The sequence below is a fragment of the Neofelis nebulosa genome, chromosome 1 (assembly GCF_028018385.1).
Source record: "Neofelis nebulosa isolate mNeoNeb1 chromosome 1, mNeoNeb1.pri, whole genome shotgun sequence".
Lineage (NCBI taxonomy): Eukaryota > Metazoa > Chordata > Mammalia > Carnivora > Felidae > Neofelis > Neofelis nebulosa.
In genome coordinates, this window is record NC_080782.1 from 33,105,921 (window position 1) to 33,120,373 (window position 14,453).

Consider the following 14,453-nt stretch of genomic DNA (forward strand, 5'->3'; position numbering starts at 1 on the left):
TCTACCCGATGCCTTTGTGTTCTTAGAAAACCAGGACACTGCCTGGTTCTCATACGACCCTCCTCCACCGGCTTCCTCCAGTGTCCACTTTTGAAAGGAAAAGAGAGAAAGAAAGAGAATGATTTACTTCATGGATTGGCCCCCTCTAAGGCCCAGTAGAATCCTAATTATCAAGGCCTGACATGGCAACCTGTCAAGAGTATGAAATGACTGGTGTATATTAGGTCAACTGTCTCTTCTGGAACCTCCTTTTGCCCAAAATAACCTCTTTTAAATTGTCAACTGCTTCTTCTAGCTACCATAAAAAAGCTTCTCAGAGCTTCTTCTGAATGTCTCAGGACAGAAAAAAAAATCTGGTTAAAGAATATTACATTAAAGATACAGAACAAATGAACACAAGGGAAGGGAAGCAAAAATAATATAAAAACAGGGAGGGGGACAAAACATAAGAGACTTAAATATGGAGAATAAACAAAGGGTTACTGGAGGGATTGTGGGAGGGGGGATGGGCTAAATGGGTAGGGGCATTAAGGAATCTACTCCTAAAATCATTGTTGCACTATATGCTAACTAATTTGGATGTAAATTTAAAAATTAAATTAAATTAAATTAAATTATTTTAAATTAAATTAAAAAAAGAAAGAACTACAGATAAGCTTGGAAATATGTTTAAAAAAAAAAACATGTTATATTAAGAAAAAGAAGAAGGGCACCTGGGTGGCTCAGTTGGGTAAGTGTCCAATTTCGGCTCTGTTCATGACCTCACAGTTCGTGAGGTCAAGCCCCGAATTGGGCTCTCTGCTGTCAGTGAAGAGCCTGCTTCAGATCCTCTGTCTCCCTCTCTCTGCCCCTCCCCAACTTATGCACGCTCTCTCCCTCAAAAATAAAGCAAAAGAAGAACAAAAATATTGAGCACTTGCTGCACTAGGGGCCAAACACAGTTTTATTTGTATTATGTAAGTTTACTCAACTATTCAACTCACAAAAAGTTATGAAGTATAAATACAGGTATGACAATTACTCAAATATAAAGCTTAGTTAGAAGTCATCAGTATGTGACTAACACTAAAACATGAAAATTTTAAAAAAATGTTTTAATGTTTATTTCTTTTGAGAGACAGAGAGAGACAGAGCATGAGCAGGGGAGGGCCAGAGAGAGAGAGACACAAACACAGAATCCGAAGCAGGCTCCAGGCTCTGAGCTGTCAGCACAGAGCCCAATGCAGGACTCGAACTCATGAGCCCTGAGATCATGACCTGAGCCAAAGTCAGACGCTCAACCAACTGAGCCACTGAGGCACCCCTACAATTTTTATAAATTCTTCCACTGAGAAGATTCAGTTCTTTAATCTTCTTTATGAAGTCCAAAAATACCATGAACCTTATGTTGACTAAGAGTGTTCCTCCATTTGCATTAGTCTCAAATACGCCAGAAGGAATCAACTTGCACCATAATGAAGGAAGCTTATTTTGCTGGATGTTTTCCTCCACATAATCAGAAAATAACTTCTATTCATCCACTGTTTGAAAGTGAATTACACTGAGATAGACTGAAAAGAACATGGAACTGAGAACTGGAACATCTGCATGTTGAACCTGGCTTTGTGTCTCAGTCAGCTGTGCCACTTGAGGAAGTCACTTCACCTCTCCTATGACCCACTTCCTCATCTATAAACTGAAGAGCACATTTCCATATTGTCTGTTTTGACTGAAAGAAGCTAATTTAAGATACATGCTGTTTAGGATACATCCATTTAAGAATAGTTTGCATTACTTCCGACATCTCCATGTTTCCATCATCCACTAACCAATGATCATATGTCAGACCCATAGGTCAGACCCTGTGAGGTATTACATGGGTCTATAATGTTTTAGGGATACAATATGTAAAACATTATCTTTGCCTTCTACAAGACCATAATTGGGTAGAGGGGAATAGTCATGTAAACAAGTAACTCTAATTCAGTGTTACTGCTACAACAGAGGTAGGGTCCCAGTGCTATAAGAAAGCAAACGAGTTAGGGTGTTCAGGTAACACTTCAGAGAAGATGTGACATTTGATTAGTACCTTGAAAAATGAATGTTTCATATTTTTCTATAAAACCTCTCTCTCCATGTAGCACCATTTTAATAGACTTTAGTAGACTTTGGTCTACTTTCATGACACGTTAAAAACCAGTGCTCCAGGGGTACCTGGTTGGCTCAGTTAAGTGTTTGACTTCGGCACAGATAATGATCCTCACGGGTCGTGGGTTCGAGCCCTACATCAGGCTCTGCACTGATAGTGCGGAGCCTGCTTTGGATCCTCTGTCTCCCCCTCTCTCTGCCCCTCCCCTGCTCATATGCTCGCTCTCTTTCAAAAATAAAAATAAACATTAAAAAAAAAAAACAAACCACAGTGCTCCAGCCAACTTGAACATGGTCCTAAATAAAATTTCCTTCTGACAAGGGGGGATGGGCAACCCCATTGCCAAAATAAAGACCACATTTCATCTCTTTTGGTGTGATAATGGACCCAAACAATTACAATGAAATATGGAAGTGGCCTGAGGATATAGACGGAGTCAACTGAAGCCTTCCAAAGAGCCCACATTGCCTTTTATCATTAGAAAACATTCAACTCCATTTTTAGAGGTCTGTAGATGCCCTGTGACTGTATCATTGCTTTCTCTAGCTTAAATACCCAAACTCCTGTATCAAGAATTCCAGCCAAAGAATTAAGCTTCAATTTCTCTTTGGGGATATCCTCAACCTACAAAGACATATACTATCACACATGACATGCTGGCTCACGCACACATCTCTATTAGGACATCCACAGCTGCGCACTCCAACCAGCCTCTATCACACACACAGAGCAGCTCTTTCAAACCAACCCAAGTAACCTGTTTCTTCCTATCAGCAACTGCATCAGGACAGTATTGGTGTGGAAAGATTCACACATAGGTGAGGCAATATACCATAGTGAATGGAGTAAAATCATAAAGACATGTGCACGATGGGACTCTGTAGGGGGATCTTAAATAAAATAAAAATTATTATTTTTATATTAAAAATAAGTTCTCAAGGGGCGCCTTGGGCGGCTCAGTGGGTTAAGCATTCAACTTCAGCTCAGGTCACGATCTCACAGTTCGTGAGTTTGAGCCCCACGTCGGGCTCTGTGCTGACAGCTCAGAGCCTGGAGCTTGCTTCAGAGTCTGTGTCTCCCTCTCTCTCTACCCCCCATCCCATGCATTCTCTCTCTCTCTCTCTCTCTCTCTCTCAGAAACATTAATAAAAATTTTTTTTAAGAAAAATAAAAAGAGGTCCTCAAGTCTGACAAGAGTTCATTAAAAAGGGAAATATTGATGCACTATAGTCAGGGCTGTGGGAGATTACAATCTTTTGGGAAGCAATTTATTCGCCTGTATCAAGAACTTGAAAATGTTCATATCCTTGGACCCAGCTTCTAGAACATAATGCTGTTTAGAGAAAATTCTTTATGTATGAAGGTGGTCATCACAGGATTATTTACAGTAATTAAAAAACGGTACAATCCAAAAGTTCAACAAGACAATGACTTTTTTAAAGGATTATACATCTATGTATTAGTATACAATAGATCCATTAAGTAGAACTTAACAAAAAGTTTATAAACCCTTGAAAATCACTTAATTTAAAATATTAAGAAATAAACCAAAATATAAAATCAAGTAAACAGTTGGAGTTTAGATCACAACCCTGCTTTAAAAATGCACAGACACAAGAAATATATCAAAAGATCCTCAATGATGGTCTTTGAGTGAAATAACTGACTGACATATTATTTTACTTTTTCATATTTTCCCTGTTTTCTCTAATAAGCTTCAAGAAATAAAATACGTGCATTAAATGCAATAACTCAGAATAGCCCTGTTTAGGTATGGTATTACATATTCATAGATCCACAGACAGCCAGACAGACCAATGACCAACATGAACAAACACAAAATCCAAAAGAATGTCAGCAAACTGAAAAGCTAAAGGAGACACAGTAATATAAAACAGGAAAGTTAGATTCCCAGAACTTATGAGTAATAAGAAGATAAATACAGAGAAAAATTGCTATTAGAAATGCATCTGATTTTCCAAATAATCTGCAAGACAAATGAATTCAGAATGTCTCTGGTAATGAAGTTAAATTTGACCAAAAAACTAATTCAATTAATTCAACAAATCTTTACTGAGAACCTGATGTATGCCGGGCACTTGTCCATGTGTCTGGGACACAAAGATAAATATGACATGGTCCCTGCATTCAAGACGCTTAGCAGAATATAGTTCAATGCTATAGCTTTTATTATATTTGGACTTAATTAATGCAGGTAGCTTCCCAAAAACTGACCAAAGATAAGAAATTTTTGAATACTTTATTTCCACTGGTGGGAAAGAAGGAAGATTAAATTCCAAAGAACTGACTGATGAAAGACATTAAAATTTGGAGTTAGAAAATCAAGTTAAAAGTTCAATAATTCATGTTGTGATTCCACAGCTGCTAACACCAAAATAGGCTGGAGGAAGAAGTCAGCTTACCAGAAGTGAGTCAGTTGGCCAAAACCATTTGTTGAGTGCCACAGCAGCCTCAGGCAGTGTAAAGATACTGTGAAACAGTGTCCAAAAAATAGAACATTCTATCTCTTCCACAAGAAGCTTCCATGTTGACCTGGGAAACAAAACACAAAAGAAATAGTCAAAGAAAACTTTTATAAATTTCATTTGTCAATATATCCAAAAGGGAAAATTAGTGCATAGAAGTAAAGAGGGCACTACAGGAACAGGGACCATAATCTAGGGTCAAAATTGTAGTACAAAGTATTTGAAGTTGTTTTTTGGTTTTTGGTTTTTTTTTTAGTTCAAGTTAGTTAACATACAATGTAGTCTTGGCTTCAGGAGTAGAACCCAGTGACTTGGCTCTTATATATGACGCCCAGTGCTCATCCCAAAGGTGCCCTCCTTAATGCCCATTACCCATTTAACCTACCCTCTACCCAACACCCCTTGAGTGACCCTCAGTTTATTCTCTGTATTTAAGAGTCTCTTATGGTTTGCCTCCCTCTCTGTTTTTATCTTATTTTTCCTTCCCTTCCCCTACGTTCATTTGTCGAGTTTCCCAAATACCACATATGAGTGAAATCATATGGTATCTGTCTTTCTCTGACTGACTTGTTTCCCTTAGCATAATACCCTCTAGTTTCATCCACATTGTTGCAAATGGCAAGATTTCATTCTTTTTCATCTCTGAGTAGTATTCCAGTGTGTGTGTGTGTGTGTGTGTGTGTGTGTGTGTGTGTGTATCTTTCCATAATTTGACTATTGTTGATAGTCAAATATTGGGGTACATGTCCCCTTTGAATCAGCATTTTTGTATCCTTTGGATAAATTCCTAGCAGTGCAATTGCTCACTGAAGTTGTATTCTGAAGGTCATGGGGACACTGACATAGAAAAGAGAAAGGAATGGCGCACTCAACAGAAGGGGAACAAAAGAGTGTTATGCAGAATAAGGCCTGGAGGTCAAGTTTGGCTTGGGCTATCAATGATTTCCATCTTTAATTGCACCTGCAAACTTTTTAAACACACCCACACCCAGAGTTCTAACTTCACTGATCCATGTAGTGCCCAGGCATGAGTATTTTTAAGAGAATTCCCCACGTGGTTCTGGTGTTCAGCCAATGTTGAGAATCCCTGAGTAAAAGGACCATGTAACTCAGTAAGGAAAGATGATGTACTTGAAATGGGAAACAGATATTTGCAACTTAGTTAAAAGACAGCTTTAAATTCTGGAATTAATTTGGTGTGTTAGACTGTGAACTTCTTAGAAGCAGAAATCATGTTTTTGTTCATTTTAAAATAAACATACTATCAAATTTGTATTTTTGAATGAAACGTTGAATAAATGAATGAATAATTACCTTAGGCAATTCAGTCAATAGAGATGATGATAATGTTTAAGGGAGATTGCTTCAATATTATAACAGAAGAAAGAAGAGATAGACAACAGCTAACATCCACTGAGTGTTCCCTACGTATCAGGCTGGTTCATACTTAGAACCAGCCTATTAAGTGGACATTGTTATCCCAAATTAGGGAATGGAGGCCTACGGTGATTCAGTGTTGATGAAGAGCAAAGCTGGAATCTGGCTTTACAAAAATGACATAGTAGTTCTTCCTGGTGGATGCCTACATGTATATGAGCAGTATACAAACAGTATACAGTATACAAACCAACATAAGCTCAAATTTCTGAACAGAGCTTCAGCTTTTGACTTATTCTAATGATGCAGAAATGGCATGTGATTTAATTAAGGTATTTACCTAACTACAAGATTAGACCTCTTAACAGTAATCAGACAGGTGGGTCAACATCTGGTGTTTCTGGAAAATAATTTCTATTGCTCTGTCTCTTCTCACATAGGACTTTATTAGAAATATAATAAGAAAGAAACCATGCTCCAGTGCAGTCTGTTTTGAAATAGGAAATATAATTGCTTTATAATTTAGGGGAAATTGTTCACCATCTATTGTTTCTCTGTTCACATTTAAGGAAAATTTTTCCTTTCATCCTTTCAAAGCTTGTCTGGAAAGAAATGTTTCCACTCTACCTGATGCCATGTATTATGTAGAATAGCAGGATTATATGTCAGTAGAAATAAGAAATTAGTAAACTGAGGAGGGTTTCTCACACTCATGTGTTAAAGATTGTGATTGACATTAAAACACTGCTTTGGATGACTTTACACTGGGAACTACAAGAGAACCAGCCACTCAAAACAGTAAATTTGTTAAAAAAAAAAAAAAAAAAAAGTAAAATTGAGGACATTTTAGGTAGTATCTCTCTGCTTAAGGGTAAGTAGAAGCCCTCAATTTCTAAAAGAAAAACTTAGCTTTCTTAAGAAGGAAAATGGGAAACCATCCTATTAGCATACAGTAATATCAATATAAACTTAAGCACATTAACCACTCTGTGATTTCTTGGGGAAACCAGAAACTAGATCTTTTGAGAAGCTCTGTGTTTGGGTATAACCAAAGTCAATTTACCTGAACAACAATTTGCAATATATCGCCAACTGGAAACACAGTTGAATTTTTCTTCTGTCCCTAAAACACTTTAACTTTGTAAACTCAAAAATCATAACCTTTACACATTTCTCATTCTATCTCCTTTTTACATTAATGATCTTCTCCCTTGAAAACCTTGAATTCCCTATTAGCATTTTAGGCTCAAGCTCAGCAACTATACTCTCTGAAATATTCATTCATTTATTAATGAAGTTTGCTCATATTTTTAAATATCAAGCTTTTAATGTCCCTCTCTGTGGTTTGTTCCTCCTCCTTCAGATCCATGTATGACTCTATCATAAACAGCATCATTTATTTTTAATTGGCATCAAAACTTCAAGGTTCTAATTGGAGGTTTCATTTGGCTTCATTTTGGCTGTTGTGAGTGTCTGAATTGCTCTGGAAGTAAGAAAATAGCATTATCTAGAAACTTCCATGAGCTATCTTTAGGACTAACCTACTACCCTCTCACAAGAAAGCTTACTCTCTGGATCTCCTGAATTACCTGGAAGGACCCTTTTGGAAGGTGGAAGGGCCTTTCTAATTCATCAGATGTAAGATTGGAGCTTCTCCATAGGCCAGCTTATGAGAGCTGCTCTGAAAAAGATAAAGGCCTTCCTTGGGCAGGGATGTCTAGAGGAGACACAGAGGTCTTCCCTGTTGGGGACACAGGCTGTCACATTACACAGTAGCTGTAAATTCCACTTCTTCCCATTTTCACTCTCTACACTTCTCATCACTATATACTCTGTGTCATATTCTGCATTTCAAAGTGAAAGAAAAAGGGAAGTGAAGGATGATAAAATAGTTCAAAGATTACATAATCAAAGGCGGAACTCAAACCATAAAACAAGTTGCTACAGTAAAACCACCAAACCCCCCATAGGACAAAAACACTACCAAGAGAGGAGAAGTCTTCTAAGTTTGGTTCATTGAAAGGAAAGTATTTTTGGAAGGGAGGCCAGGCCAGAAGGCATCTCACATGAGGGTATCAATGGTCATACACCCATTACTACCCAGAAGAGGCAGAACAGAGCTCCTGCCATCAGCATTCCATAGCATACAAAAGCTCTTTGCCCAGTAGACAAGGCAGATCTTCCTGTCTGTTGTACACACATGGTGTTCTTCCTTTCCCATTTTCCTTCCTTAAATTACTGCTTTGCAGAGACTGGGGCTTTAGTCATCTTCTTTTCCCAGCAATACAATGCTCTGCAATAAATTCTTGTTGAATTAAAAACTTCTAAATTGAGGCGGTGCTATTAATACAGGTCTTTTAATTACAAGTGCACCAATGGGAAGATCTATTTCTATACATACAGACCAGTTCTCCATGACTACTATGAAGGATTTCCTGTGTCAAATTGATCATCAGGATGCCATGTCTTAAGCATAACGTTTTGTATATAGCATTCAAATACCAGTTGTCAATATTTTGAATATTAGTCTTTAAACGTGTATTTTATGGGGTATCTGGGTGGCTCAGTCGATTGAGCGGTCGATTTCGGCTCAGGTCATGATCTCACAGTTCATGGGTTCAAGGCCTGCATCAGGCTCTGTGCTGACAGCTCAGAGCCTGGAGCCTGCTTTAAATTCTGTGTCTCCCTCTTTCTCTGCCCCACCCCTGCTTGTTCTGTCTCTGTCTCTCAAAAAGGAATAAACGTTCAAAAAAAAGGTTAAACTTGTTATATTCTATGCGGTGACATTTAACTGTCACAGCCTTTCTTTTCTTTTTATCCTAATACAAGAAAAAACAAAACAAAATAAAAAACAAGGGACAAGAAGGAATTTAGGCCTCTTCTACACACACACGCACAAAATTAAATTAGATACATAGAAATATTAACATGTTTCATATTTGAAAACCCTGGTTATATTTTCTCTTTTTAAGTTTTTTAGTGTTTATTTTTTTGAGAGACAGAAAGATAGAGCGTGAGCAGGGGAGGGGCAGAGAGAGAGGGAGACACAGAATCCAAAGCAGGTTCCAGGCTCCGAGCTGTTAGCACAGAGCCCCATGCAGGGCTTGACCCCACGAACCGCGAGATCATGACCTGAGCTGAAGTCAAATGTTTAACTGACTGAGCCAACCGGGTGCCCCAAAAACCCTGGTTATATTTTCTATTCTACCACTGAATGACAGAAAAAGGTTTTCCTTACAGTTTAACCAAACCAGATTGAGAAAAAAATGAACATATCTCCTACAGCATCTTCAGTCAATCATCTTCATGGCCACTGAATTTTCTCTAAATTCATTTCCCCACTCTCAAAACAGAAAGCAAGGGAGTTAGAATTTCTCAGGTCAGAAATATCATACCTTAAGTTCTCTGTTCATCTAGGTTAAGTACAAGAAGAGGAAAATATTTCCACATACAGGCTTCTGTCCCCACTTCCCTTTGCATGTGAAAAAAAAAAAAAACTATCTGAAAACAGTAGTGATAATAACAACAATCTGGAATTCTGACTTTGTTCACAGCTTTACACACACTATCTCCACCCAACTTCCATCGCAGCCTTATGAGATCAGTATGGTTGTTATCTGCATTTTACAGATAAAGAAACTAAGGCTTAGAGAAGTAACGCAACTTGCTAAAATTTCTTTGGGTAACTTTTTTCTTTCTTACAGGAAAAGGGAAAAGGGGAACTTGTCCAAGGTCTAATACCATAAGAATACCCATAAGGGACTAGAACTCTTTAAAATTTTAAAGAAAATGAGGCTGACGATATAAATTTACATGGAAGCATGGCTGATATCAGATTCCTTTCTCATATCCCAGTTCAAAAGTACTGGCTTGTTTTCTCAAATCCAAACAGAAAGAAATTCCCCATGTGATGGTAAAGGGAGCCCAAGTTTCACTGACTAGCTGTGTGGCCTTAGGCAAGATCCTCAGCCTTCTTAGGATGGACTGAGAAATGGAAATGAGAAAGACTTGCCTCTTGTGGTAGCTGTATGGGTTAAATGAGGTGACCTATGAAACGCCCCTGGTATGTAGTAATCACTCAAGAAAGAAACTTACACTAAGTTCTCACTGGAAGACATAAAGACCCAGGGTTCAGGAACTGGAGTTCAGAAGTTGGTAGACTTGGAGTAAGTGTCTCCATATTCAGAAAATACTGGCCTCTGTCAGCATCAGAAGGGGATCATATGTGGAAGCCACTATCTCCTTCCGCTACCCTGCCCTCAGGAACATTGGCCTCCACCTGGCTCTTAGGACAGGTCACCTGATTCCAAGGAGGTCTTCCTTTCACTCCATTCACAGCCACAAGGACATCTGTGAAACACAGTTTATTATACAAAGCAAGTTGTATCTGTTGGTGGGAATGCAAACTGGTGCAGCTGATCTGGAAAATGGTGTGGAGGTTCCTCAAAAAATTAAAAATAGAATTACCCTATGACCCAGCAAAAAACTACTAGTAATTTATCCAAAGGATACAGGAGTGCTGATTCGAGGGGGCACGTGCACCGCCATGTTTATAGCACCGCTATCAACAATAGTCAAATTACGGAAAGAGCCCAAATGTCCATCAATTGATGAATGGATTAAGAAGATGTAGCATACACACACACACACACACACACACACACACACACACACACACACATAATGGAATACTACTCAGAGATGAAAAAGAATGAAATCTTGTCATCTTGGCTTCAGGAGGGGAACCAGTGATTCATCTCTTACATATAACACACAGTGCTCATGTCAACAAGTGCCCTACTTAATGCTCATCACCCATTCCCCCCATCAACCCTCAGTTTGTTCTCTGTATTTAAGAGTCTCTTATGGTTTGCCTCCCTCATAACATACACTGTATGTTATCTAACTTGAGAATAAAAAATAAAATATAAAAAAATAAAGCAAGGTGCATGAAAACTTCAGTGTCAGAATAGTCTATATCCCAAGGCTAGGGTCTAGACCTTCTCCCTTAAAACCTCCTCACCCGAACCACTGCTAAGCTTGAGTTTATAACCATAAAGCAATAAGCAGACATGATAACCCATCTCCCCTTATCTAACTTTATAAAGTAGGCACATGGGGAATGGTTCAGTTTATGTCACTACAAATCCCTTTATTACTGAGGAAAGCCTACAGAATCACTTATGCACATTTTCTAAGCCTATAAAAAAATTAATCTGCACCTCAACAAGGTTCACTCACATTACCAAGTATTATATATGTCTCAGTATCTAACAATTCCTATCTTTAGGGCTTGGTTCTAACATTTCCTCTAAATAATATAGTTTAGTTCTGTACTAGAGTTCTTTCTCGGTGATAAAATCCAATGTCTTTGGAACACATGATTTAATGTTTATTTATTTTTAAGAGAGAGAGAGAGACAGACAGAGGATGAGCGGGGGAGGGGCACCGAGAAAGGAAGACACAGAATCTGAAGCAGGCTCCAGGCTCTGAGCTGTCAGCACAGAGCCCAACACGGGGCTTGAATCCAGGAACAGTGACATCATGACCTCAGCCAAAGTTGGACACTTAACCGACTGAGCCACCCAGGTGCCAAGGGACACATGATTTAAAATAATTACTATAAATATTTCCAATTCTTTGATTCACACTGCATAGAGATGTTACAAGAACCCAAACATGAACTTTTTGGATACATCGGCATAAACAAGATCAACAACCAGGAACACCATGAAATCTCTCATTCAGTTTGTATAGTTTCTAACATCAACTCCACAAGGAAGGTAGTTAGGAATGCCATTTGTGATACAACCATACATAAGGGGAAATGGAAAAGACTAAAGGAGGAAAATATCTAACATTTTTAAATGATTATTTTGTGTGGTGCAAATATAAGTAATTGCTCCCTCTTTCTGTTTTTGTTATCTTCTGTATTTTAAATATTGTCTTAAAGAAAAATCCATATTTCATAAAATCTAAGATACCATCAACTTTTTGTTTGCTGAATTAACTGCCCAAAAGTAGTTATTGTAAAATGTCATCAATTATAAGATACACCCCACTTTTAGAGATGTAAGAAGATATAAATAGGTGCATCTAGGAAACACGAAATACGGTATAAAGTAAACATACTTTTTAAAAGTGGTCTTCTTTATCTTAGATTTGTGTATTTCAATACAGAAAATATACAAATAAAAGCTGAACGTCTATCATTCTTAAACTACATCATGCAATTTAGCAACCAATTAATCACTGTCTTAAAATATACTCCAATGGCAGTAATTTCTCTGACATCGGCCATAGCAACATTTTTCTAGATATGTCTCCTGGGGCAAGGGAAATAAAAGCAACAATAAACTTTTGGGACTATATCAAAATAAAAAGCTTCTGCACAGTGAAGGAAACAACAAAACTAAAAGGCAACCTACTGAATGGAAGAAGATACTTGCAAATGACTTGTCTGATAAAGGGTTAGTATCCAAAATATATAAAGAACTGATACAACTCAACACCAAAAAAATAAATAATCCAATTAAATAAGGCAGAAGATATGAGCAGACACTTCTCCAAAGAAGACATACAAACTGCTAACAGACACATGAGAAGATGCTCAACATCACTCATTATCAGAGAAATGCAAACAAAAACTACAATGAGGTATCACCTCATACCCATCAGAATGGCTAAAATAAAAAACACAAGAAACAAGTGTTAGCAAGGATATGGAGAAAAAGGAACCCTCATGCACTGTTGGTGGGAATGCAAACTGGTGCAGCCACTCTGGAAAGTAATATAGAGGTTCTTCAAAAAATTAATTTTGTATGATCCAGTAATTGCACTACTGGGTATTTACCCAAAGAATGCCAATTTGAAAGGATATATGCACCCCTATGTTTATTACAGCATTATTTGCAATAGCCGAACTGTGGAAGCAGCCCATGGGTCCATCAATAGATGGATGGATAAAGAAGATGTGGTGTGTGTGTGTGTGTGTATATATATATATACACACACAGTCAGAGAAAGACAAATACCATATGATTTCACTCATATGTGGAATGTAAGAAACAAAACAAACAAGCAAAGGAAAAACAAAAGGAGACAAACCAAGAAACAGACTCTTAACTATAGAGAATGAACTGATGGTTACCTGGGGGGGGGGGTGTGGAGGGGGGGGAGGATGTGTGAAATAGGAAAAGGGGATTAAGAGTACACTTACCATGGTGAGCACTGAGCAATGTATAAAAATGTCAAATCACTCTATTGCACACCTGAAACTAATATAATGCTGTACGTTAACTATACTAGAATTAAAATTAAAAACTTAATAAAGAGAAAAATATGGTCCAATAGTTTGTAAGTTAGTTTTCTCTCCCCAAGTAGACTATACAAGTCTGTCTCCCTCAGGAACTTTGCCTTTTTTATTCCTCTCATACTGTTTGCATCATTACTTTTTACATTTTGTGTAATGACCCATTTGAGAGTTATGATATCACTCTAGAGTGATAGGTGCAATACATAATAAAGGTAAGAACCATTACATAATACTTTTGGGTTTTTTCAATTATATTTATAATGTGTATACTGGTTGTGATATCTAATGTATTTCTTATAGTATGCCATAATCAAAAATGTTTGAAAAATATTACTATAATAGCATAAGAAGCATTCAATAATATTGATTAATTGATTTTTGCAGACTGAAGCCGATTTTAAACGTTTTTGAGTGGTCCAAAATTTTGGTTTATTTCCTTAAAAGTTATTATCAGGTTGATATACTTTTATCTTCTTTAAAGGAATATTAGAATACCCTTTCAATCTCTCTGTTTATCTTTATGATTACAAGATCGCAACCTAACATATTTCTGTTTCTCAAGGTAAGAGTCTCAATTCCAACTTGCAAATGAGAAAATCAGAGTTCAGTCATCTGGACTGGATCTAGACTTTTGAGTCCTAAAGAGGCAATTTGATCAGCAAGACTGGCCCCAAATCTGCAAACTCAAACCAATGATAGATACAAAGACCTGATCCACCAGCCTTGAAAGCAGTTCCAGGACTAATTTATTTGAGTTTCTCAAACACAATACTTGAGGGTACCTCACATCTCATGCACATGACTTATCAAAATATATCTTCCAACAAAGTCAGTAGTCTTTCAGGAAAGAGTTCTGGTACATATCATTTCTTCCCTGTTACTTTCTATTACTTTCTCAGTAATGTCCAGTTCCTAGGCAAACTGGCTTCCTCCAGAGCTGCCTGACTAACCTACCTTTTACTCCTCTTAATCTAGCTCTGGCTATAACAGGAAAATCTCTGCCCTGGGGCCAGCTGATTTGAGTGCCTATCCTGGTCATGTCATATAACAAAGAACCTGCAGTATTTTATTTAGATTCACTGAGCTTCATTTTCTTCATCTATAGACAAAAATGAGTTCCCTGCCTTTATGTGATCTAATGCTCTAT

The 14,453-nt window shown here is 37.6% G+C and overlaps 1 pseudogene; it reads right to left on the reverse strand.

The window, feature by feature from the left end:
- Positions 1-14,453, reverse strand: part of LOC131505115 (52 kDa repressor of the inhibitor of the protein kinase-like) — a 94,611-nt pseudogene that overhangs the window by 51,000 nt on the left and 29,158 nt on the right.